At 39.5% G+C, this 26,479-nt stretch overlaps 1 protein-coding gene across 1 annotated transcript in view; it reads right to left on the reverse strand.

The window, feature by feature from the left end:
• The window catches only part of LOC128692740 (protein amalgam), a 340,005-nt gene that overhangs the window by 309,959 nt on the left and 3,567 nt on the right, over positions 1-26,479 (reverse strand). Inside the window, exon 2 of the mRNA XM_053782073.2 lies at positions 21,822-22,061. The gene's annotated coding sequence lies outside the window, so the exon portion shown is untranslated. The remainder of the gene's footprint in view (positions 1-21,821; positions 22,062-26,479) is intronic.

Raw genomic sequence — 26,479 nt, forward strand, 5'->3', positions numbered from 1 at the left:
CTTACAGGAGGCTGATGTACAAGCCGGAAAAACAGATGATGATGATGATGTGAACACTAAGATGCTACATTAATATTTGAAAAATTACAGGAATTGTTTAACTGAAGACTACTAAAATTTAATACAAAAATGAGGTAGGAAGCCGCACACTCATTCTCATACTAGAGACACAAATATATTATATTACCTGGAAGAATATGCAAAACTAGCAAATAATCGTCCGTTAGAAATCTGATCAAGACGTATTTAAACAAAGTGTTCACGCATAATACGTATGGTTACTATACGTCGCTGGTATCTAGACCTTGCTTTTTCAAACATACAAAATAAATTTATAGAAGTTTATTATTTTCCCAGAAGACCGAAATGAAAACGAAAATGGCGGGATAAAAAAAAAAAAAGTCTCAACATCACTAGAATAGCAAAGAACCAGTAGAAACAAAATTGATCAGAATATGAGATTCTCAGAGGCATCAAAAAGGTAAAGCAATGAAATGTCATGGAGGAAAACACATCGCCAGAAAAAAAAAAATCAACAATAACGAGGCTTAACTCGGTACAAGGATTTAAACACAGAGATGATGAAGCCCAACTGGATTGTCAGTGACTTGAGCATGATAACTGGTCTTAAAGATTACGAGCTGAACCCGTTTACGTTACTAGATGATAGACGGACACACACACACACACACACACACACACACACACACACACACACACACACACACACACACACACACACAGGGCCAGGAGCTTGGACCCGACCCCTGCAACCTCAACTAGATGAGTACACACACACACACACCCTGGCGGGGTCAGGAGCTAGGACTCGACCCCTGCAACTTCAACTAGGTGAGTACACACAGATACGATAAAGTTCAAGGAGAAGGGAGAGAGAATGGACCTAATAACAAGCGAAGAGGCGGGGCCAGGAGCTGTGACTCGACCGCTGCAACCACTGACAGTTAAGTGTACAAAATCCACAATCTACAGACCAAGTGTCTCTCGACAAGTGCCTTTGACAGTTGGTACCTAAGTAACGCAAACATGAAAACAGGCTTATTTAGCATGGAAATATACTTTAGCACTCTCTTTATTCTTCCATTCACAGGATGCTACCCACAACGGTGACTAACACCAAGGTAACCACTAGCTACTAGGTGAACAGCTGCAGAAGGTACAAGGAGACTTGTTGAATTCGACACATGCGCAACTCTTGGGTATCTTTATTGAGGAAACGTTTCGCCACACAGTGGCTTCATCAGTCCATACAAAGGAGAAACTTGAAGAACAGGAGGAGAATGAGGTAATCAGTCCCTGAGCCTTGAGTCGATGTGGTCAGTCCATCAATTCAAGATTGATGGACTGACCACATCGACTCAAGGCTGAGGGACTGATTACCTCATTCTCCTTCTGTTCTTCAAGTTTCTCCTTTGTATGGACTGATGAAGCCACTGTGTGGCGAAACGTTTCCTCAATAAAGATTCCCAAGAGTTGCACATGTGTCGAATTCAACATGTCGGTTCTCTGAACCATTCATCTACAAGGAGACTTGCACTTATGTCTTAATTCACACAAGGACTGAACCTGGGTTTTTATCTTGTGAGCTGGAGGCGCTATCACTGAGCTACAAGCACCCAATTTGGCCTACTGAAAGGAGTTAAAAGCCCCGTGTAAGTAATTTGAGAAAATATATACCGGCAAGTAACTGGAGACAAGAGCGGTACCACACACTTTTAAAACAGCAAACTTTGTGACAGGTGCAGTAAACATCATGTCGTTGCTTCTAACATGCTGAGTAAGATAACTGTAGTGAATAGGAAAGACAGTAGAACGACCGGAAATAATGACCTTTGTAACGAAGCAAAAGCACTCGAGAACCTAATATAAATTCTACAATAAGATGCGGAACAACAGGCGGGACGGAGAAGACTAGTCAAATTGCGTTATTTCATATTTATCCTGCATGAAACTGGTTCACTAAAAAGATATATATTACGGATTGAGAGAGAGAGAGAGAGAGAGAGGGAGGGAGAGAAACTGCAACTACAGACCAGTGTCACTCCTGCTAATCACTGGCAAGATTTTTGAGAAAATACTCTCATGGCAGATGACAGCATTTTTCAACTACCATTCGATTCTTTGTAATCTTCAATATAGCTCCATAAAAGGTCACTCTGCCGCTGATCTGCTGTTAAACCTCTCCACTATGTGGCACCAGACACTGGATGAATCCTAGTCAGCTGTGTAGTAGCACTGGCCATTGCTGATTCTTTCGACGGAGTATAGCACCTCTGTAATTACCTTCTAAGGGTAATTCTCAACGGGACAGAGTCAACAAGACATTCTTGGTGCAAGAGCTCCAAAGGAAAGTGTGCTTGGGCCATTGTTATGGTATGCTTATTTCAATGACCTTCAATTCATCCCAGAATCCAATGCATATGCAGACGACTGTACCCAAACATTTACTTATCCAAGACAGGAAATACCAGGTGCTCTAGGTTACATCAATCACCAGCTTACAGCTATATCTGCTAGGAAAAAAACGATGGCAGGTCACATTTGCTCCTGAGAAAACACAAATGATTATGGTCTTTAGGCATTATGATGGTAATGCTGAAGCAGTAGTAAGAATGAATGGAAGTGTGTTTTACCCGGGAATGAAATGGATATCCTTGGGGAGAAATTTTACTCAAAACTATGAAAAACCACGTTGTAAAACTTGCAAACAAAACGGCCAAAAAGCTTACAACACTTAGACGTATCTCGCGTCTTCTCGACAGTTGGGGTTGCAAGCCTATGTACGAAACACAAGTATTCTCCTATCTTGAGAAAGCTCCACTCTTTTGGATCGGCTGCCCTCCCTCTCATCTGCAACTTCTTGACAGAATAGAGAACAGGGTAAGACGACTCATCTCTTGCCTGGACCCAGCCTGAACAGGTCTGTCATTTCAGCAGAGCCTTCAAATTCAGAGGGAAGTGGATGGTCTTATTGTCATGTACAAAGAAAATACTATCGAAGTACCACACTTGGCTCCACTCCGAGGACAGCGAGAAATGAGCTTCTAAACAACCAGATTGGTTTCAAACAGCAACTACCCTTCTCAAGAACATCACTTCGTCTGGGATCATTTATTCCTAGGACGACTCGAGTCTGGAACATGTTCATACAGCAAAGCGACATCAACGAAATATAATCAGTTGTCCAAGCGAAATCGCTGACCCACAGATGGCTCCAACTTCATCCTGTTCCCTACTTGTATGTCTCATAATAAAAAGGCCTTAAAAAGAGCTGATTTGGGTAACAGCCCAGAGCTCGTAAATAAAGTTAGGAACCCTTAACCTAACCTCGTATAGCCCTGTGTAACAGGAGAGAGAGAGAGAGAGACAGAGAGAGAGAGAGCACTTCTCCGTATCTCGCATCTGCTTGACAGTAGGGGTTGCAAGATTCTGTACGAGGCACAAGTACGCTCACACCTTGAGTATGCTCCACTTTCTTGGTTTTCCTGCCCCCCCCCCTCTCATCTGTGACTGCTTGACAGAGTAGAGAACAGAGCAAGACGTCTCATCTCTCGCCTGGACCCATCCTGGATAGATCTGTCATTTCAGCAGAGCCTTCAACACAGGAGGGATGTGGGTGGCCTTACTGTTATGTACAAGGCCAATATTGTCAAAGTACCACACTTGGATCTACTTCGAGGACAGCGTGAAACAAGCTTTTATGCCACAAGACGGGCAGAAAGCAGCAACTTCACTCTGGCTGTACCCTTCTCCAGAACATCACTCCATCTGAGATCATATATACCCAGGATGACTCGAGTATGGAACACATTCTTACAGCATAATGATGTCAAGCTAAGAGTCAGTTAATCAAATGAAAATGTTGGCCCACAGATGGCTCCAACTTCATCCTGTTCCCTACTTGTATGTCTCATAACAATAAAATTGCTTTCAAATGAGCTGATGTAGGTAACAGCTCTTAGCTTGCCAATAAAGCTAGGGATTCTTAACCTTGTCAAACCCTGTGTAAAAAAAAAAAAATTCTCCTGGGTACAGAACAGTACAGAGGAGTCACAGGTAAGACCCACCCCTTGTGGGTTTTACCTGTGAGCGGGTAAGTGGGGACAAAAAATAGCTCTGGAGAGGAATCTCTTGAGTCGTAGAAAAAAAGTCGGGGTTAAACCCAGCCGCAAGGCATTGTAAGGCAGATGTATACGAACATAGAGAAGGCAGGAAAAACACTTTCTGAGTCTTGAGTTCTTGATGCTGAGAGGAGGAGGATCACTGGAGAGGGGCAGCAGTTTCGTGATGATTGGCTGATTTTTAGAGAGATGCAGTTGCTTCATGCTGATTGGTTGAAGATTTTACGGCAATTTGTCAGTAGAGGAGCCACTTCTGATTTTCTTGAATGCTTAATATTGAGATGCGGACAAGTTTAACTTCGTTGTTGAGGTCTCTTATAACAGTTGCAGTGGAACTAAGCAGTGCTCTGCTCCTGGGTATAAAGGAAAAACTGGAAGCAGACGTAAGAGTAGCAGTTCGAGAAATCCGTTGCGAAAACTATGCAAACTCACAGAGTTTAGAGTTGATGAGTTGATATTCACACAACTAATAAAATTAATACGGATGATTGCAAGGAAGGTTAGACAGTATAATAATTGTGTTGCAATTCACTGTTATAGCTTAGTCCTAGCAAATGGAAGGTAGATTGACAACACTCTCCAGTGAAATTTTAAATAACGAGTCCATGATATCAGCAATGCAGAGCGAAAAAAAAATAATATTGAAACTCTTGAAAAAGCAGACTAAATGATGTGGGCAGAATAATAATAATCATAATCGATAAAGAGCTAGGGAACGAGATGCAGTCATTGCTGATATGGCGCTTAAGACCTGGCAAGGCTCTCAATACTCCTTGATGTATTGGGTCGCGGTATTCACCGGTTCAAGATGCAGGCAGGAGCCATATGCTCGAATGCACCGTTAAGAAATAACGTAATAATACATATTACAATGTTTCTCCTATTCAGAGCATACAGAACACCCGAGTGCTAGGCTGTTAGCGTAACTCACTCTCGGGTGCACTGAATTTTTTTTAAATTTATTGTTGATTCGAGTCATTATTATTTTCTCTCTGGTAATATGGTCAAGTAGAGGAATATAAATATTAACACTGCATCTAATATTACACTTAGTACAAGATAAACGATATTATTACCTGTGCGTACTTTAAGGAGAAAGATTTTTCAACGTGGTTATAAAGACATCAGTCCCGTGTTCTTTAAAATAACTGAATGATTTTTTGATATATAGCTTTGAGGCTCAGGTTATAGATGTCTTAGATTTCAGGGAAGTGTTCCATAGTTTTTAGTAAACCAGTGCCAAAGAGTTTATGGCAGTGTCCTACATACAAGGCAGCCTAAGTTCAATTATATGAGGTACAAAAAAAATATCGTACATAACTGGGAGACGTGTGTAATGCAGTCGCGATAGCGTTGGAATCATCGTGAAGTGAGATCTTCAGCAATAGTTTTGAACTGTTATACTTGAGCATATGTGGTTCAGTGATAGTGTTTCTGCGACTGGTAAGCAACAGACTCACCCCGCTACTGGTACCATTTCTTTAATATTATTTTTTTGTTCACAGTATCGGAAAAATAAAAAAAAAAAATTATATCAGAAAATTTTAAATCTGAGATTCTTGAATGTGAGTGCGTGAAATACGGATGTAAAGAAAGAATTGGTCGTGAATGTTATGAACGAAAAGAAGGTAGATGTTATAGCTCTAAGCGAAACAAAGCTACAGGGTGTAGAAGGATTTCAGTGGATAGGAGCAAACAGGTAACTCTAATATTAAAGGATCAACTTCGGAAGAAGAGGGGGAGGGGTATAGTTGCATAAATACAAGAATTATGTGGATAAGAATGAGGGTACTCTGTGAGAAGCAGTTATAGAAAGTGTTTATTCACCTGGGAAAGGCAGGTGTGTATACGAGAGAGGTGTTGTTGGAGGTGTTAAGTGAGTGTTTAGGGAGTTTTCAACCAAATGAAAAAAAACTTGTGGACGATATAAATGTTATAGTGGAAGAAACTGTTGTAGAAGACTTAGTTGGCAAGTGTGACATAACTGGGGTGAATGATAATAAAACGCCTGTAATTGATATATGAACGGAAAGGTTTAGTAGTAGTCATTACGTATTTTCAGAAAAAGATAATAAATAGGTATATGGGTCACAATATACTTCAAAATATACATGTTTTAGAGGTGAAAGAAATAGATTATTATTTTGTGGTAGCAACAGTAAAATTAAGAGGTAGATGAGATACAAGGTGAATGTCATTAGTGAATAAGAGGTAATAATTTAAGAAAAGAGATAGGATAAGATATCAGTAATTATTGGGAGAAAGATAAAGATAATACATGTATAGGTAAGAATAAGGGGCATCGAAGAGGTACGGAGTAGAATCAAGAATGCAGTGTTAGAGTACACAACGGAAGATTGTACAGGAGAGAAAAGGGCTATTGGTGGAACGATGATATAAAGAGAGTAGCAAGGGAGAGAAAAGTTAGCACATGAGGCTCTTTCTACAATGTAGACGTGATATACGGAGGGTGGAACTATATGGAGAGAAAAAAGAGATGTTCAAAGAGAGATGAGGGAGAGCTAACTGAGAGAGGTGTTATTAGATCGGGGAGGTGGAGGTATTGGAAAGATGCAAGGAATAATTTAAAGAGTTGTTGAATATAGATGAAAGAAAGGGGACAGTGATTTCATGAAATGGGCAGAGAGGAATACCATCTTGAAAGAGTGAGGAAGAGCTAGATGTGAGTGTGGGAGAGTGAGGTAGTGGGTAAAAGGAAAGGGATAGATGTGATAAGGTTAAAAAATTTAAAAGTACATAGAGATATAGATTTGGAATGGTTGTGCATTTGTTCACTATGTGCATAAAAGGGAAGATAGATTGGCAGAGAGCATGTAGAGAGCAGTCAGTTATTGCTATGAATAATAAAACGGCTGCGGTGAGCACTCGATCATAAGAGATGGACGACGGATGAATGGAGAAAAATTATATTTTCAGTTGAGGCGCATTTTGAAGTACATAGGCATAAATTAGCGGTAGTGAGACGGGTCAAAGGCGAACCTCTACGAAATGGACAAATTTAACAAGCGCCAAAACCCCCACCTAAGATGTTATGGGGCAGATTTACTGCTAAAGGCCCTGGTCTGCTTGATATTGTTAAGGGAACGAAGACCAATGACAAACACAAGGCAGTCCTGGGAACTCATCTAAATGCTTCAGATTAATGATAGAGAATTTCCTGATGGAGAAGGAATTTTCCAGCAGGATCTTGCTCTATGCCATAGTTTCAGGAAAATGTTGACATTCTTCGAAGAGAGTTGACTACGCGTTCTAAATTGGCCTGGAAACTCTCCTGACCTTAACCTGCTTGAGAATCTATGGGCAATAACCAAAAGCGAAACAGGACTGTTCAACTGTGGAGAAGCTAACTGCTGCTGTTATTAGGACCTGGTACCACGACAAAGAACGTGCCAAAATGTGTTCGTCATTACTTGATTCTGTGCTGGAGCGTGTAGCATTGCTTATAAATGCAAATGATAGTTATATCTCTTACGAAATCATTTATCTCTCAAGTCATTGCTGTGTATTTTATAAATAAACACTAATTTCCCAAATAAATGTCTTGCTTCATCACAGACCCAGTTGATATGCACACTACTGTATATATATATGTATATATATATGTATATATATATATATATATATATATATATATATATATATATATAATATAAGGTGCCGAACAGGTAAAACATGCGATTTCGGCTTAAATAGCAACGCTCTTCTTGCCGAATAAGGCCAGCGAAATATGAATATGCAGTCATTTCGCAAAAATCATTCTGAACCTAACGAAAAAAATATATTTCATTGTGCTTGTTTATTATTAAATTATTGTAAACTTATCTCAAATATATTTGTTCGATAAGGCTAAATTAAATTGCGCTTGTTATAATAAGGTTAGGTAAGTTTTCTAAGATTCTTTTGATGCAAAACTAAAAATTTTTATGTTAACATTAATGAAAAAAATATATCTTTAAACGTATAAGAGAAAATTTTAGAAAGGACTTAATTTTAAATGAGTTCTTGCTAGTTGACCAGTTTTACATATTCGGCACGACATGTATATATATATATATAATATATATATATATATATATATATATATATATATATATATATATATATATATATTATATTATATATATATTATATTATATATATATTATTAATAACACTGCGACTACCCGAAGATTCAAACCCGTGTTGTTTTAGCCCACCTCATGGTGAGCAAAAATTCATGACGATCTAACCCATGGGACCATACAATCCCACAAGAATCACGCACCCAGCAGAGCTAGGTGTTGCATCGTGTCCCAGAACATACAATGGTATGGGTGCTTCAGAGCTAATTTCATCCTCCCCGTTTGGTGTGCTAGCCTCCACCAGCAGTATATATAGTATTGTAACCACGAACAAGTGGTATTTAATCGATAACACTGCGACAAGCCGCGCATTCGAACCCTTGTTGATTTAGCTATGGCTAGGCGCCCATACTTATCTGGGGTTCTGGCTCCGTGGTAAAGTACTGTGGACTCTGATACAGAGTTGCAGGTTGGCGTCCTGCTGTAGACGTAGAGACCATGTTTGTAAATAATTTCGCCTGTTTGCGAATTGATAAGCATTTCGAATCTCTTTAGTTGTCCACTGCATGTGGCTGGATTTGATGAAATAGCATTAAAAACAAGCCTGGTGCCCCGGGGCATGGGGTAACATCGTCTAGCTACGGCTAGGCGCCCATAATTAACTAGGATCTGGCTCCATGGTAAAATACTTTGGACAATGATACAGAGTTTGCAGGTTCGAGTCCTGCTGTGGACGTAGTGATAATGTTTGTATATATATATATATATATATATATATATATATATATATATATATATATATATATATATGTCGTGCCGAATAGGCAGAACTTGCGATCTTGGCTTAAATAGCAACGCTCATCTTGCCATACAGGACAAGCGAAAATTTGTTTATGCAATAATTTCGCCAAAATCATTCTGAACCTAACGAAAAAATTATATTTCACTGTGTTTGTTTAGAATTAAATTATTGTAAACAAATCTAAAATATATTTAATTGGGTTAGGGTATAATAAATTGCTCTTGTTATAATAAGGTTAGGTAAGTTTTCTAAGATTCTTTTGATGCAAAATTAAAATATATCTTTAAACGTATAAGAGAAAATTTCAAAAAGGACTTAATTTTAAATGAGCTCTTGCTAACTGACCAGTTTTACATATTCGGCACGACATATATATATATATATATATATATATATATATATATATATATATATATATATATATATATATATATATATATATATTGTATTTACTTCCGCTGCTAATGCAGCTATTATTATTTCTATGATTAATAGCATTAAGATATTACAAACATATTTTCATAAATAACCGAAGAGTCGCATTATTAATAATAGAATTTTAGTGCCAACAATAACAGTCACAATGTACATATAAATATACATGGAAGTTTAACTGACAGAGCATCGTAAAAGAATCAATGAATATACAAAACATGTGACTTCAAGCATCTTAACATTTATACATCGGATACCAACTGTTGGGCATAACATATATACATGTATATGTGAAAGTCAGTGGTTATGCGTATCATATAGCAGCAAAATTCATTGGGTATGCATTGCATGTAACAGCTAAAATCGTGGATATACACAGCATATAGAGGGAAAAGTCACTGAATATACATGGCATATCAAGAAAGTGGATATTCACATCAGATTCTAGCAAAAGTCAGGAAGGGAAGATGAGGCAGTTGTAAAAACATTTCCAGAATAAATTACTGATTCTTTTGGTCAAAGTCAATGAAATGTTTTCCTAGACTGAAAAAAAAGTGTGATAAAAGTTTCTTGAAACCATTCTGAGGAAAATATATATAAATGCTTTTAACATACGCAACATTCTTTGTAAAACACAAAAATAAATATCACACATAATGCCCATAATATATGTCATTTCATGATATAAAACAACTATTGAACCTTTAAAATTTTAATGCAAAAACATGATGTGTGATGTCTATGACTTATTTCATATATAAAAAACAGTTTTATTCCAGTATCATACATATTCTTCACTTACAATAATTAGTTATTGAGCAATACAATAATTACTTTCTAATATGGATATATAAAAGCAGTTCTGTGTTACTCTTTTGCAATAAAATGGAAGTACATAATAAAGTCAGTCAGCAGGAGAACCCACGGTCTATACATGAGCTTGTCCTGTTTCCTGACGAACCTAACCTAACCTAAGAACAAGGTACAGGTTAGCTAAGCGTGTGCTTAGTAGCCTTAATTAGTAGTCCCGCTGCATCTCAAACTGCCTAGACTGCTAAAACAATAAACGTAAAGTCATAAGGCAACAAAAAAGAATTCAATGAAAAATACGAAATAACTTTTGTGACGGTTGGAAGCGCACTTCATGACTGTCCAGAAATTATGCAAATGCAATTGGAATGCACATATTAACTTTCATTTAGTTATCATAAACAGAAGTGAACAACCAAAGTTGACAACGCGTTTATGTAATGCAGTATTTTATTCCAACTCTGCCAATCATTTATTGTTTATAAACTATATAATTATATTTGTGCAGTAATATCCAAACATTCAGATTTGTTTGAGCTTCCCCAGACACATCTGCCGTCTCCCACTTCGTTTGTATCCGTGTCGTTGAATGCGGTGACTGGTTTTGTTGCCAAACACAAGCAATAAAAACACATTTTTGCAAAAGCAAACGAAGGTTATATTTCACAGCACGTGGGAAAGACTTGAAACCTTCTCAGGACATTTACACAAATGCATAATCGAATTTAAACAACGATTCAATGAATCAGGGAATATCTGATAGGAAGGAAACCACGAGTGATGGTATGTGACGAGGTGTTAGATGGGATCATGCGTCAAGCTAGATTCCACAAGGGTGAGTCCTAGGGCCGGTGCTGTTTCTTGTATATGTAAATGACATGTTGGAAGGATAGATTCGGATGTTTCCCGATTTGCAGACGACGTGAAGTTAATGTGGATTATTCAAGTGGACGAGGATCAGGTAAGTCTACAAAGGTGAATGGACAGTGTGTAAACCTAGTCCGATAAATGGATCGTGGAGTTTAACCCCTCCAAGCACAAAGTCATGAAGCATGGGGAAGGACAAAGAAGACAGCAGATGGAGTACACGCTCGGGGCATCATACCGAGCACATTCCCTGAGGAGCATATCAACCAAATAACTACTGCAACATATTTGCGCATAAATAACAAAAAGGCACAATACCGTGACTGGAACGATACACAAATAACCCGCACATAAAAGAGAGAAACTTACGACGACGTTTCGGTCCGACTTGGACCAATGACAAAGTCACTTTGTCAATGGTCCAAGTCGGACCGAAACGTCGTCGTAAGCTTCTCTCTTTTATGTGCGGGTTATTTGTGTATATTTGCGCATGGCAAACCTAAGATTAACGTTTCGACATCAAAGTGAGGAGCCATTCACGACACTGTACAACGTATACGTTAGGTCTATATTGGAATATGCAGCACCAGTATGGAATCCACACCTGGTCAAGGACGTCAAAAGCTTAGAGAAAGAACAAAAGTTTGCAACAGCATTATTTCCGGAGCTAAGTGAGGAGAGATTAAGGGAACTCAACCTGACGACACTGGAGGACAGAAGGATAAGAGAAGACATAAGGACGTATTAAATACCGAAGGGAAATGATAAGATGGACAGGGGCTGAATATTTCAGAGATGACACACAAGACCAAGAGAATGTAAATGGGAAATGAAGAGTCAGAAGAGTCATAGGAAAGTTAGGAAGCATTTCTACGGCCTTGAGTTATCAAGTAGCGGAATGATCCGAAAAACACATACAAAGAAACAAACACCCACTCATACATACGGACACACAAACACACACACACACACACACACACACACACACACACACACACACAGGGACAGCGAGCGCGCTAGTCACGCCGTCGGTGCTCCGGGAATTTAAGTGTTTTTGAGGGCTACCTAAGTGTTCTGCAAGGGTTGCTAAGTGTGTCAGGGTAGTGAACAATCCTAGAAGTGTTTTTTTTAATTGCCTGAGCCACATAAGTGTGGGGAGAGCCACAATTTTGTAAGTGATCTGGAAAATAAAAGCGTTGTGGCGCAGGCTAGTGTGTAAGGCGGCGTTGCCAAGTGTCACCCAAGAAAGGTAATAAAGTGAAACAATCGTGTGACCAGTGAAAGAAATACAGTGAATAGGGTACATTATTAACGAGAAGAAATTGAGGTGGATCTACGCCAGGACGTACATCGAGCTGGATCTACACCAGAACGTCACATCGACCTGGACAATCTACAGTGCTACATCTGCACTACAAGTACTGTATCACCTATGAGTGGTTGTTTGGGTGTGGGGTTCAGGTTCCAATTAACCGCCAAGCTGAATGTGAATGGTCTAACTCTCATAGCACGATAAAGAATAGGCACTCAAGTATTCAATAAGGTTTAGCAAATGGTAATCCATTGAACAAGGCGATTAACTCACTATAAGCAGGTCGAGCATAGGCAACACTGTAAGGGTTGGAGTCAGGTCACAAGAGGTTGTGGACACAAGCGACAACTGAGAATCTACATTACACTCCAAGCACAAGCTACCTACTTTTCAGACACATAATAAACCCACACATAATTCGACACATAATTACACACACACACACACACACACACACACACACACACACACACACACACACACACACATACACACATACACAAGGAAGTATTTACAGTAGAGACAGGAAGGACTCTGGGGGGACAGACCAGATGGGGACACCAGCAAGGTATACACCAACAAGTGTTGGACGACATACATACAGATGAGGAGGAGGTGAAGAAACTGCTAAGGGACATCGATACCTCAAAGGCAATGGGACCGGACAACATCTCCCCGTGGGTCCTTAGAGAGGGAGCAGATATGTTGTGCGTGCCACTTACCACAATCTTCAACACATCCCTGGAAACTGGGCAACTACCTGAGGTATGGAAGACGGCAAATGTAGTTCCCATTTTTTAAAAAAGGAGACAGAAAAGAGGCACTAATCTATAGACCTGTGTCATTGACGTGTATAGTATGCAAAATTATGGAGAAGATTATCAGGAGGAGAGTGGTGGAGCACCTGGAACGGAACAGGAGTATAAATGCCAACCAGCACGGATTCACGGAAGGCAAATCCTGTGTCACAAACCTTCTGGAGTTTTATGATAAAATAACAGAAGTAAGACACGAGAGAGAGGGGTGGGTTGATTGCATCTTCTTGGACTGCAAGAAGGCCTTTGACACAGTTCCTCACAAGAGATTAGTGCAGAAGCTAGAGCATCAGGCGCATATAACAGGAAGGGCACTGCAATGGATCAGAGAATACCTGACAGGGAGGCAACAACGAGTCATGGTACGTAATGGTGTATCACAGTGGGCACCTGTGACGAGCGGGGTCCCACAGGGGTCGGTCCTAGGACCAGTGCTATTTTTGGTATATGTGAACGACATGATGGAAGGGTTAGACTCAGAAGTGTCCCTGTTTGCAGATGATGTGAAGTTAATGAGGAGAATTAAATCTGATGAGGACCAGGCAGGACTTCAAAGAGACCTGGACAGACTGGACACCTGGTCCAGCAAATGGCTTCTCGAATTTAATCCTGCCAAATGCAAAGTCATGAAGATAGGGGAAGGGCACAGAAGACCACAGACAGAGTATAGGCTAGGTGGCCAAAGACTGCAAACCTCACTCAAGGAGAAAGATCTTGGGGTGAGTATAACACCGAGCATGTCTCCGGAAGCACACATCAATCAGATAACTGCTGCAGCATATGGGCGCCTGGCAAACCTGAGAACAGCATTCCGATACCTTAGTAAGGAATCATTCAAGACACTGTACACCGTGTATGTCAGGCCCATACTGGAGTATGCAGCACCTGTTTGGAACCGGCACTTGATAAAGCACGTCAAGAAACTAGAGAAAGTACAAAGGTTTGCGACAAGGTTAGTTCCAGAGCTAAGGGGAATGTCCTATGAAGAAAGGTTAAGGGAAATCGGCCTGACGACACTGGAGGACAGGAGGGTCAGGGGAGACATGATAACGACATATAAAATACTGCGTGGAATAGACAAGGTGGACAAAGACAGGATGTTCCAGGGAGGGGACACAGAAACAAGAGGCCACAATTGGAAGTTGAAGACACAAATGAGTCAGAGAGATAGTAGGAAGTATTTCTTCAGTCATAGAGTTGTAAGGCAGTGGAATAGCCTAGAAAATGACGTAGTGGAGGCAGGAACCATGCACAGTTTTAAGACGAGGTTTGATAAAGCTCATGGAGCGGGGAGAGAGAGGGCCTAGTAGCAACCGGTGAAGAGGCGGGGCCAGGAGCTAGGACTCGACCCCTGCAACCACAAATAGGTGAGTACAAATAGGTGAGTACACACACACACACATATATACACACACATACACAAACACACACACACACACACACACACACACACACACACACCCACATACACACATACACACACACACTTGGACTGCAAGAAGGCCTTTGACACAGTTCCTCACAAGAGATTAGTGCAGAAGCTAGAGCATCAGGCGCATATAACAGGAAGGGCACTGCAATGGATCAGAGAATACCTGACAGGGAGACAACAACGAGTCATGGTACGTAATGATGTATCACAGTGGGCACCTGTGACGAGCGGGGTCCCACAGGGGTCGGTCCTAGGACCAGTGCTATTTTTGGTATATGTGAACGACATGATGGAAGGGTTAGACTCAGAAGTGTCCCTGTTTGCAGATGATGTGAAGTTAATGAGGAGAATTAAATCTGATGAGGACCAGGCAGGACTTCAAAGAGACCTGGACAGACTGGACACCTGGTCCAGCAAATGGCTTCTCGAATTTAATCCTGCCAAATGCAAAGTCATGAAGATAGGGGAAGGGCACAGAAGACCACAGACCGAGTATAGGCTAGGTGGCCAAAGACTGCAAACCTCACTCAAGGAGAAAGATCTTGGGGTGAGTATAACACCGAGCATGTCTCCGGAAGCACACATCAACCAGATAACTGCTGCAGCATATGGGCGCCTGGCAAACCTGAGAACAGCATTCCGATACCTTAGTAAGGAATCGTTCAAGACACTGTACACCGTGTATGTCAGGCCCATACTGGAGTATGCAGGACCAGTTTGGAATCCACACCTAGTCAAGCACGTCAAGAAATTAGAGAAAGTGCAAAGGTTTGCAACAAGACTAGTCCCAGAGCTACGGGGATTGTCCTATGAAGAAAGGTTGAGGGAAATCGGCCTGACTACACTGGAGGCCAGGAGGGTCAGGGGAGACATGATAACGACATAAAATACTGCGCGGAATAGACGAGGTGGACAAAGACGGGATGTTCCAGAGATGGGACACAGACACAAGAGGTCACAATTGGAAGTTGAAGACTCAGATGAATCAAAGGGATGTTAGGAAGTATTTCTTCAGTCATAGAGTAGTTAGGCCATGGAATAGCCTAGAAAGTGATGTGGTGGAGGCAGGAACCATACATAGTTTTAAGGCGAGGTATGATAGAGCTCATGGGGCAGGGAGAGAGAGGACCTAGTAGCAATCAGCGAAGAGGCGGGGCCAGGAGCTGTGACTCGACCCCTGCAACCACAAATAGGTGAGTACAAATAGGTGAGTACACACACACACACACACACACACAGTTGTTAGGAAGTGAAAGTCTGGCAAGTGATGTAGTTTAAACACGAGGTATGATACAGCTCATGGAGCAGGGAGACGGAGGACCCAGTAGCGGTCAGTGAAGAGGCGGGGCCAGGAGCTGAGTCTCGACCCCTGCACACACACATACACACCACACACACACACACACACACACCCTCTACCTTACGCATTAAATCAAAACAAATCTTATGCAAATTAAATTAATGTGACTCAACCAAACCTAAACCTTAAATCAACCAATCCTAAACCTTAAATCAACCAATCCTAAACCTTAAGTAGAAATACGCACATTTTCCGGACAAGCAGCAAGTAGCAGTGACTACTGACACACACGAATGAGCCTATCCCCTTCTTACTCATGTCCTCTACGCAGTAAAGAACATGAATAAGATCTAAGAAGCAGAATTAATAACAGATACATCGTAGAGGTGAGTTACAGCCAATAATTCGCTGAATAAGATCTAAGAAGCAGAATTAATAACAGATACATCGTAGAGGTGAGTTACAGCCAATAATTCGCTGATATACCTGGCTGCAAATTGCATGTTTCCTGAAGTGATAGATATCGCAGAAATCAGAGATCGCTGCCCCGGAGTTACTGTATTTATTGATCAGCCATCAGCAGTGAAGGTCTTCATTATTTTTTATTGCAGTCATAGCTCAGGCGGTAAACCCGAATGGATCATATACCGCCAAGGAAATGGACAGAAATGAGATTCAGTCTAAGGGATGGAAGGAGTAGGTCTGGTTATTAGTGTCAACAGACCTTCCCAGTCACCTCCCTCTGTCAAGACGACAGAGGCGCTGAATAACCCATAAGAGCTTAGCACTTTTTTGTATGTATTGTTATAATTCAAGATGCCGACATATCCGAAGAGTTTATATATTTTTTAGAGATTTATTGGTACTGTTTGTGTTTCTATGTAGATAAAGACTCATGAAATGCTCTTGATCTCTGGAAGTGGAAATACCCACTTCTTCCTTGGATGAAACTCAATTGCTTCCCGTTTCCCAGCTGCTCTATGACCCATATGGATTCAGCTATTCCCAATGAATATGGTAAACAAATAATTATATATTTGCTTATAGTGTGTTAATATCACGATGTTTGTCATAGTATTTTTCTTTTGAAGCGTCTCTTGTGAACCTTGACATATAGTCTTTCAGGAATTAAAGAAGACGTACTTCATTTTTATACCAATGATGTTGGTTTAGAAAGACACGTAAGCGAACACTATAACATATTTATTAGAAAACGTTTCGGTCCTGGGACCTTGATCACTTCAAGGTCCCAGGACCGAAACGTTTTCTAATAAATATGTTAGTGTTTGCTTACGTGTCTTTCTAAACCAACTTGTCGGTATTTATTACCAAGGTTTATTCCATACCAATGATGTATATATATGACCACTCGTATATACTCATATACTAACTGATTTGTGCTTGTGAGTGTTTTGCTGATGGCCTTTCCTAAACATCGTCTTTATTATTGCTGATTGTTGGAACGTTTCTCTCCACGATGCAAGAAAATCCAAACGACCAACCCTTACGCCAAAGGTGGTAATATGTGCGACTTACCAAAGACAAAGGGGCAACAAGTACAAGAGGACACAGCTTTCAGTTTTGGGGGAACTGGTGTGGCTACCCAGACACTTGTTTGTTCGATGTAAATATATTTTTGTAAAATGTACACCACACACACACACACACACACACACACACACACACACACACAGACATACACACAATATATATATATATATATATATATATATATATATATATATATATATATATATACATATATATATATATATATATATATAATTTGTGTATGCAATAATTTCGCCAAAATCATTCTGAACCTAACGAAAAAAATATATTTCACTGTGTTTGTTTGGTGTTAAATTATTGTAAACAAATCTAAAATATATTTAGTTGGGTTAGGCTAAAATAAATTGTTCTTGTTATAATAAGGTTAGGTAATTTTTCTAAGATTCTTTTGGTGCAAAATTAAATTTTTTTGCATTAACATTAATGAAAAAAAAATATATCTTTAAACGTATAAGAGAAAATTTTAGAAAGGACTTAATTTTAAATGAGTTCTTGCTAATTGACCAGTTTTACATATTCGGCACGACATATATATATATATATATATATATATATATATATATATATATATATATATATATATATATATATATATATATATACTGTAACCACGAACGAGTGGTATTTAATCAATAACACTGCGACTAGCCGCGGTCTCAAACCAGTGTTGTTTTAGCCCTCCTCATGGTGTGCGAAAATTCACGATGTCCCAACCCACTGGACCATCCAATCCTAAAAAGATCACGCACCCAGCAGAGCTAGGTGTTGTACTGTGATCTGAGGACATACAATGGAGTGGGTGCCTCAGAGCTAATTTCATTCTACTCCCCGTCTGGTGATTTTTGTAGGATTGTATGGTCCAGTGGGTTAGAGCGTCGTGTATTTTCGTTCATCATGAGGTGGGCTAAAACAACAGGGGTTCGAGCCCCCCGGCTAGTTTTGTGTTGTTATTGATTAAATACCACTTGTTCACGATTTCAATACTATATATACTGTTTGTGGAGGTTAGTACACCAAACGTGGAGTAGAATGAAATTAGCTCTGAGGCACTCACACCACCGTATGTCCTCGGATCACTATACAACACCTAGCTCTGCTGGGTGCGTGATCTTTGTAGCATTGGATGGTCCAGTGGGTTAGAGCATCGTGAATTTTCCCTCACCATGAGGTGGGCTAAAACAACACTGGTTTGAGACCGAGGCTAGTCGCAGTGTTCTTATTGATGAAATACCACTCGTTTGTGGTTACAGTAATTTATATATATATATATATATATATATATATATATATATATATATATATATATATATATATATATATATATATATATATATATATATATATATATATATATGAATAGGTAAAGTTGGTCAGAACCTTAGAAAACTTACCTAACCATATTATAACAAGCGCAATTTAATTTAGCCTAAGCCAACTAAATATATTTTAGATAAGTTTACAATAATCTAATAATAAATAAATACATTGAAACATTTTTTCGTAAGGTTCAGAATGATTTTTGTGAAATTATGCAAATTTTCGCTTACCTTATTCGGTAAGAAGAACGTTGCTATTTAAGCCCAAATCGCAAGTTTTCCCTATCGGCATGACATATATGCAGAAAAACAACTGAAAAAATAGTGAAATTCCAAGCGTTTCTCACATTATCAAGGAACTATAAAAATAAAACATCAACTGGAAGGCACATAAGGACAAGACTACACCTCACAGTCACGTCACATCATATATATATATATATATATATATATATATATATATATATATATATATATATATATATATATATATATATGTCGTGCCGAATAGGCAGAATTTGCGATCTTGGCTTAAATAGCAACGTTCATCTTGCCATATAGGACAAGCGAAAATTTGTGTACGCAATAATTTCGCCAAAATCATTCTGAACCTAATGAGAAAAATATATTTCACTGTTTGGTATTAAATTATTGTAAACAAATCTAAAATATATTTAGTTGGGTTAGGATAAAATAAATTGCTCTTAAAATAAGGTTAGGTAAGTTTTCTAAGATTCTTTTGGTGCAAAATTAAAAATTTTTACACTAACATTAATGAAAAAAAAAATATCTTTAAACGTATAAGAGAAAATTTTTGAAAGGACTTAATTTTAAATGAGTTCTTGGTAATTGACCAGTTTTACATATTCGGCACGACACACACACACACACACACACACACACACACACACACACACACACACACACACATACATATACATATATATGTATATATGTAATCAATGAAATCACGAAACAAGTGATTTTAATCATTTACCAAACTGAGGCAGGCCAGGAATCGACCCTACGAACACTGTACCACCTCCAGAGACAACACAATGTACGCATCACCTTACCACTGAGCCAGCGATCCTTCAAAGATCACGCATGCAGCTGGGCATGCATGATGGACGAATTCAGTTGGGTTACAGGGAACAGGCAACAAGTATCTCGTGTATCAAACAATTCACCTTATTGATAATTAAAACACATGTACAACAGTTAGGTATCTCTATTCCGAAATGTTTCGTCTACACAATAGGGTTCTTTAGTCGAATACTGAATTGGCATCAGAAGCAGTAGAGATGAAAGACGATGTAATCAGCCCATCACCCTCGAAGTAGTAGTTCTGAGGTGGTCAGTCTCTCAGCCTGGAGACGAGTTTCGCTACAACGTCTGGAACAATGTGCGGCTGAATCAACAGAATGGAGACTTAAATACTGTTAAAGTGAGGGGCAGAAAATCTTGACTACAGAAGAGGCCTCGCTATCTAGGAGAATAAAGAATGTAATCGTTGAGAGGCAGTGTAGCAAAGCTACTACGTAATTCACTCTCAAATCCAACCTTCCTCACTCATAACTAGTGGTCAGACAATAAAGTTGTCGACAGCTGCTTCTGCTGCTTCCTTTGAATTAGACTGAAGAAGCTTACTGTGAAGACGAAACGTTTCGGAATAGAAATATCTAACTGTTGCACATTTGTGTTATTTACCACCTTGTCGATATTATGGACCATTGTCCTATACACTTTACTCAGCGCCATCTCACTTACACAGTGACTGATGTATATGACACCAAATGTATATAGATAGATAAGATTACATCAACTGTACAGATATTTAATAAATATTTACAACAACAACATATATTGTTCTTACTGAGAATCTGAATGGACTTTTTTCCCCTGAATATTGTCTACTGTGGAAGAGGAACTATTTAAGAACGCTCGTAAAGGTTTTTATATCCCAGGAATTGGCGTTGCCTTCATTTTCCCTCATTAAAACCATATTTTCTTTTATTCTTCCGGATACATATTAACTTAATAGACAGTACTAGGTATATACAGGATTAGTCAGTAGTAGTCATTTGCAAGTATACATGTATGTATATATATTCAACTATCAGAAGCACATCCATTTATATACGTATTTCCCCACAGAAACTTATCCATGTAAACAAATATCTTCCCAGTAATATACACATTTATCCAAAACACACACACACACACACACACACACACACACACACACACACACACACACACACACACACACACACACACGGAATATACACATTCACCCAGCAGGGAGAATATAAATATTTACTGAACAGACACGACCGAGGACATTAACTCAATGGAACTCTCATCTTCATGTTTTTTACCTGGGGAAATTTTTGAAATACTGTGTTCTGGAAATTTTCAAAATGGTTATGAATATACATGACTTACAGGGTTTTGAACATGCGGGCCACGAATTCTCAATAAATCAATATGAAGCTTGGACGAGTGTAAAATAGCAAGAAGTAATAAATTATAAAAAATATAAATAAGTTTATAAGAAAACGGAGGGTAGAGAGAAGCACATGATAGAAAGAATTAGGAAAAGAGGTAAAAGCGAAGATACAATTAAGATAGAGTGGCAGAGACAGAGAGGAATACGATAAAGAAATAAAAGGGAAAAAGAGAGAGAGAGAGAGAGAGAGAGAGAGAGAGAAGTATGGTATTGACACAGATATACGTAAAGATACGCACGGCAGAGACAGAGAAATTCAATAAAGAAACACAGTACCGTAGTGGCAGAAAAATCAAAAGAAAAATCAAAGAAAGTCAGAGATAGAGAACCAATAAAGAAACAGAGGCAGAGACACAGAAATCAATACTGACACGTACAAGAACGAACGATGAAATTTCTCCGCACAAAACACTACATATCTTACCTGTATTGGGAGTCACTGTAGCAGAGACGTTGAATACACACTGAAACTACATATACATGTGTGCTTATAGTTTCGGCATTCTCAGTTTCAGTCAGTTGATCAGTCACTCTAATGTCAAGTGTTTCCACTCTTTTATTAAGTTTCCAGGTTTCAATTTCCAGTTTTCAGTTTCACTTTTGCAGTAATTGAGGTTCCCCTCGGCTCTTTCCCAGCGGCACGAGCAGTATGGTGTTTTATGGCCTAAAATTAAATGTTCAGTGGTGTATATAATTCACTTATAGGAAAAATTAAGTATCATTAAAGCTTCCTAAGAGTTGCAGTTGTGTCCATCGTTCGTATAAAAAAATTTTACTGGCACCAAAATGTTCAATCCATGATTTTTTAAGGTATGAAGACGAGTATCTTGCCTCTTAATCCAGATGTCTTCTAGAGCTTGTCTGGTTTTAAACCCCACACACAAAAATAACTAAATATTAAATGAACGAGTTAATCCCTTTTTTTTTCTCAGTTAAAATGAGGAACGTTAGATTTTTAATAGCTTTCTTGTAGAGGAAAAATGTAATTGAACTCATAACTCGTGATTTAGCTGAGCTTTATGCAAGGAAATGCAATTATTTTCCTGCTGGTAATGAGTTCCTTAAAGGAGAAGACAATATGATGTGGTAGGCAGAGGAAGAAGAGAAAATTACCAGCGTGATAAAAGGCAAAACATGAAAGAAAAAAATATATAAAAAGCGGAAAATGTGATGAAAACTGGCATAGAAGAAAGAAAGAACGTGAACAAAAGCACAAGGCGCCACGTCGTTCAGAAAATAAGACATGGCCACTGAGTGTATATAATACAATGCAGTACATTTCTTGTGTGTGCTTAGTTTCCTTAATTGTAATATCACAGCGTTTGATGTGTCTCTAAATGACTTGTATTTACAATGGCAAACTGTTGACATTAATTTTCACATTGCAGTTTTTGGATGAATCACTCATTTAGCTTGTCACTGTTGTGTTCAAGACACATTACTTAAAGAAATAAGCCATGGAGGATAGACTTGCGGAAAACAGCTTGGTAGGCAGGCAAGTAGAGGAGATATATGCACCGAGATGTGCAGTTCTTTCACTGTTAAGTTGAGAGGTTACTTCAATTTCTATTTTAGGGAATAAAGTATTGTTATCTGGGGGTACAGCCTTAATAACCGTAGTATAAATATGTACACACACACACACACACACACACACACACACACACACACACACACACACACACACACACACACACACACACACACACACACACCCAGTAGCGACCAGTGAAGATTCGGGGCCAGGAGCTATGAATCGACCCCTGTAACCACAACTAGGTGAGTACACACACCTATATCAGCAGATGAAGACAAACTTGCAAATATAAGTGTCACAGGAACCTAGACTAAAACTCATTTAACATACCTTATGCCTTATACATACGACCCATTCATGGCCTCACACATACTGAAACACCAAGCAAGGCTTGAGTCAATAGAAGGGCATAAGATTAATATTCGAGAGGAGGAAATGAGCTACGAATTATTGTTATTATTAATATAATCATGGGGGGCACTAAACCCGTAGGATTATATAGCGCTTGTGGGGGACGATGGAAGGCATTCAGGCTTAATTCAGGGAACTGGAGCACAGATCCAATTCCCTAGATCAAGAGCTCCTCACCAGCGTCGAGGAACCTCCCTTAAGGGGAATGAGCTACGAAGAGTGAAAGAACTAGGTGTTATTTCACAAAAAGTGTGAAGAATAAGACTGGATATGATAAAGACACTACTAGATGAGCGCGCGCACACACACACACACACACACACACACACACACACACACACACACACACACACACACACACACACACACACACACACACACAATATGAAGAAAAGAATATACTCTGCCAGTGATTCAAGATTCATGGATACACAGATAACATGGGATATGGTTAGAAATTTCACACCCAAATGAACAACAGAGATATTTGGAAATATTTTTTACAGTGTAAGAGTGACAAATATATGGAATGTGATTAGAAATAAAGCTAACGTCAGTGAGGATTTCACAAACAGATATAACGAGGTTCAGCCACGTCAGATGAAGGTTGAAAAGCTGGTGGTCCTTCCCTCTCCCCCTGCCTCACGTAAACTACATTAGGTAAACACACACACACACACACACATGATGGAAGGGATAGACTCAGAGGTGTTTCTGTTCGCAGATGATGTGAAGTTAATGAGGAGAATTAAATCAGATGACGATCAGACAGGACTTCAAAGAGACCTGGATAGGCTGGACACCTGGTCCACTAACTGGCTTCTCGAATTTAACCCTGCCACATGCAAATTCATGAAGATCGGAGAAGAGCTAAAAAGACCGCAGACAGAGTATAGGCTAGGTGGCAAAAGACTGCAAACCTTGCCCAAGGAAAAAGATCTTGGGGTGAGTATAACAACGAGCATGTCTCCGGAAGCACACATCAACCAGGGTACTGCTGCAGCATATGGGCGCCTGGCAAACCTGAGATTAGCGTTCCTATACCTAAGTAAGGAATCTTTCAAGACACTGTACACCGTGTATGTAAGACCCATACTAGAGTATGCAGCACCAGTTTGGAACCCACACCGGGTCAAGCATGTTAAGAAATTAGAGAAAGTGCAAAGAGGCAGGGCCAGTAGCTGAGTCTCGATCCCTGCAACCAAAATTAGGCGAGTACAATTAGGTGAGTACGTACACACACACACACACACACACACACACACACACACACACACACACACACACACACACACACACACACACACACACACACACCACGCACACAAATACATATACACACAAAACAGCCCTAGTATCTACGTAACTAGAACCTTTGATAAATGGTAACCACTGCTACATGCACACACACGCACACTGCCACACTCACACTACCCTATGTGTATCTAACATGAGTGAATATGAGGGACTCCTGTTTACTAGCTAAATTACAATACTGAGTTTCGAAGACCATATTGGAAATAAATATGAAGAGAAACGTTACAGAGGATAGAAGGTATAAACTAGACTTCAGAAGAGGAGACTAAGTAGGAATAGAAAAATTTCTCAATGCATCAGAATGGGAAAGGTACCCGGAAATAAAAACAATCAAGCATATGATGTTTGACTTAACTGAAAAATGCCGGTAGAAACGGGTAAAAATCATATTAAGAAAAAGAAGAAGTAATAGTAAGAGCGGAGAGTGTCCATGGTTCAACCAGAGGCACGGAGAGGCATGGCTAACAATGAAAAAAACAGAGTTACAAAGAGCAGAAAACAGTGACAACAGCAAAATAGCCAGAAATAAATATACTTGGATGAGAGGAAAGGCTGAATGAGAGTTTCAGAATAATAAGGAACTGATAGCCAATTCTGAACCGAAGTTGCTTACAGTCACATTAGAAGAAAGACGAGAGTAAAGGACCAGGAAATGAAACTTAAGAAGGAAGGAGGGGAGTTACAAGAAATTACCATGACGTCTGAAGAGGTATTCTTTGATGACTTAAACGAGCAACGGGAACAATGCGTCTCTCTCCTTGGAAAAGGAAGCCGAAGCACTATGTGAACCGCTAGCTAAAATTTACAAGTCAACTGATACAGGGCAACTACCAGAGGTGAAGAAGAGAGAAGACGAAGTTATTAGTCAAAACATTCTTCCACTTTGGTGGAAGTCCCCTCTCCTAGCACTGGACGGCCGGGCTCGATACGGCGTATGCTGACAGTGGCCCTGAAACCCAACAGAAGAAGAAGAAGGAGAAGACGAAGTCCCAGTATTACGAAAGGGAACTGACAAATTGAATAAAATTGTTGGTTAGTGCATTATCATGTATACTTTAAAATGAGTGGATTCCAGACGTTTCACAAGCAACCAGCAAAGATTTAGAGATCGTAAATCGTGTCATATAAACTTGCATGAGTTCCATGACAAGGCAAAAGAAGTGTGAAGTGTAATGAAGTGATATGATATTGAGAAAACAGTGTAGGCGACAGAGAAGACAGTGTTGGTGAGGGAGTAGACAATGTTGATGAGTGAGAAGGCAATACTGGTGTGGGAGAGGACAATACTGGTGTGGGAGAAGACAGTACTGGTGAAGGAGAAGATATTACTGGTGTGGGAGAAGACAATACTGGTGTGAGAGAAGACAATACTGGTGTGAGAGAAGACAATACTGGTGTGAGAGAAGACAATACTGGTGTGAGAGAAGACAATACTGGTGTGGGAGAAGACAATACTGGTGTGGGAGAAAGTACTGGTGTGGGAGAATCAATACTGGTGCGGGAGGAGACAATACTGGTGTGGGAGAAGACAATACTGGTGTGGGATAAGACAATACTAGTGTGGGAGAAGACAGTACTAGTGTGGAAGAAGACAATACTAGTGTGGGAGAAGTCAATACTGGCGTGGGAGAAGACAGTACTAGTGTGGGAGAAGACAATACTAGTGTGGGAGAAAACAGTGCTAGTGTGGACAAAGATAAGGTTAGGGACCTACCACTTTCCCTGTATTATAGTAAAAACAGTTTAATGTTAATAAACAACTTCATAATTTACCAGAATCTTCTTATAGCCATGATCCCTGATTACACTACTGCTGT

The sequence above is a fragment of the Cherax quadricarinatus genome, chromosome 6, assembly GCF_038502225.1.
Source record: "Cherax quadricarinatus isolate ZL_2023a chromosome 6, ASM3850222v1, whole genome shotgun sequence".
NCBI classification, from domain to species: domain Eukaryota; kingdom Metazoa; phylum Arthropoda; class Malacostraca; order Decapoda; family Parastacidae; genus Cherax; species Cherax quadricarinatus.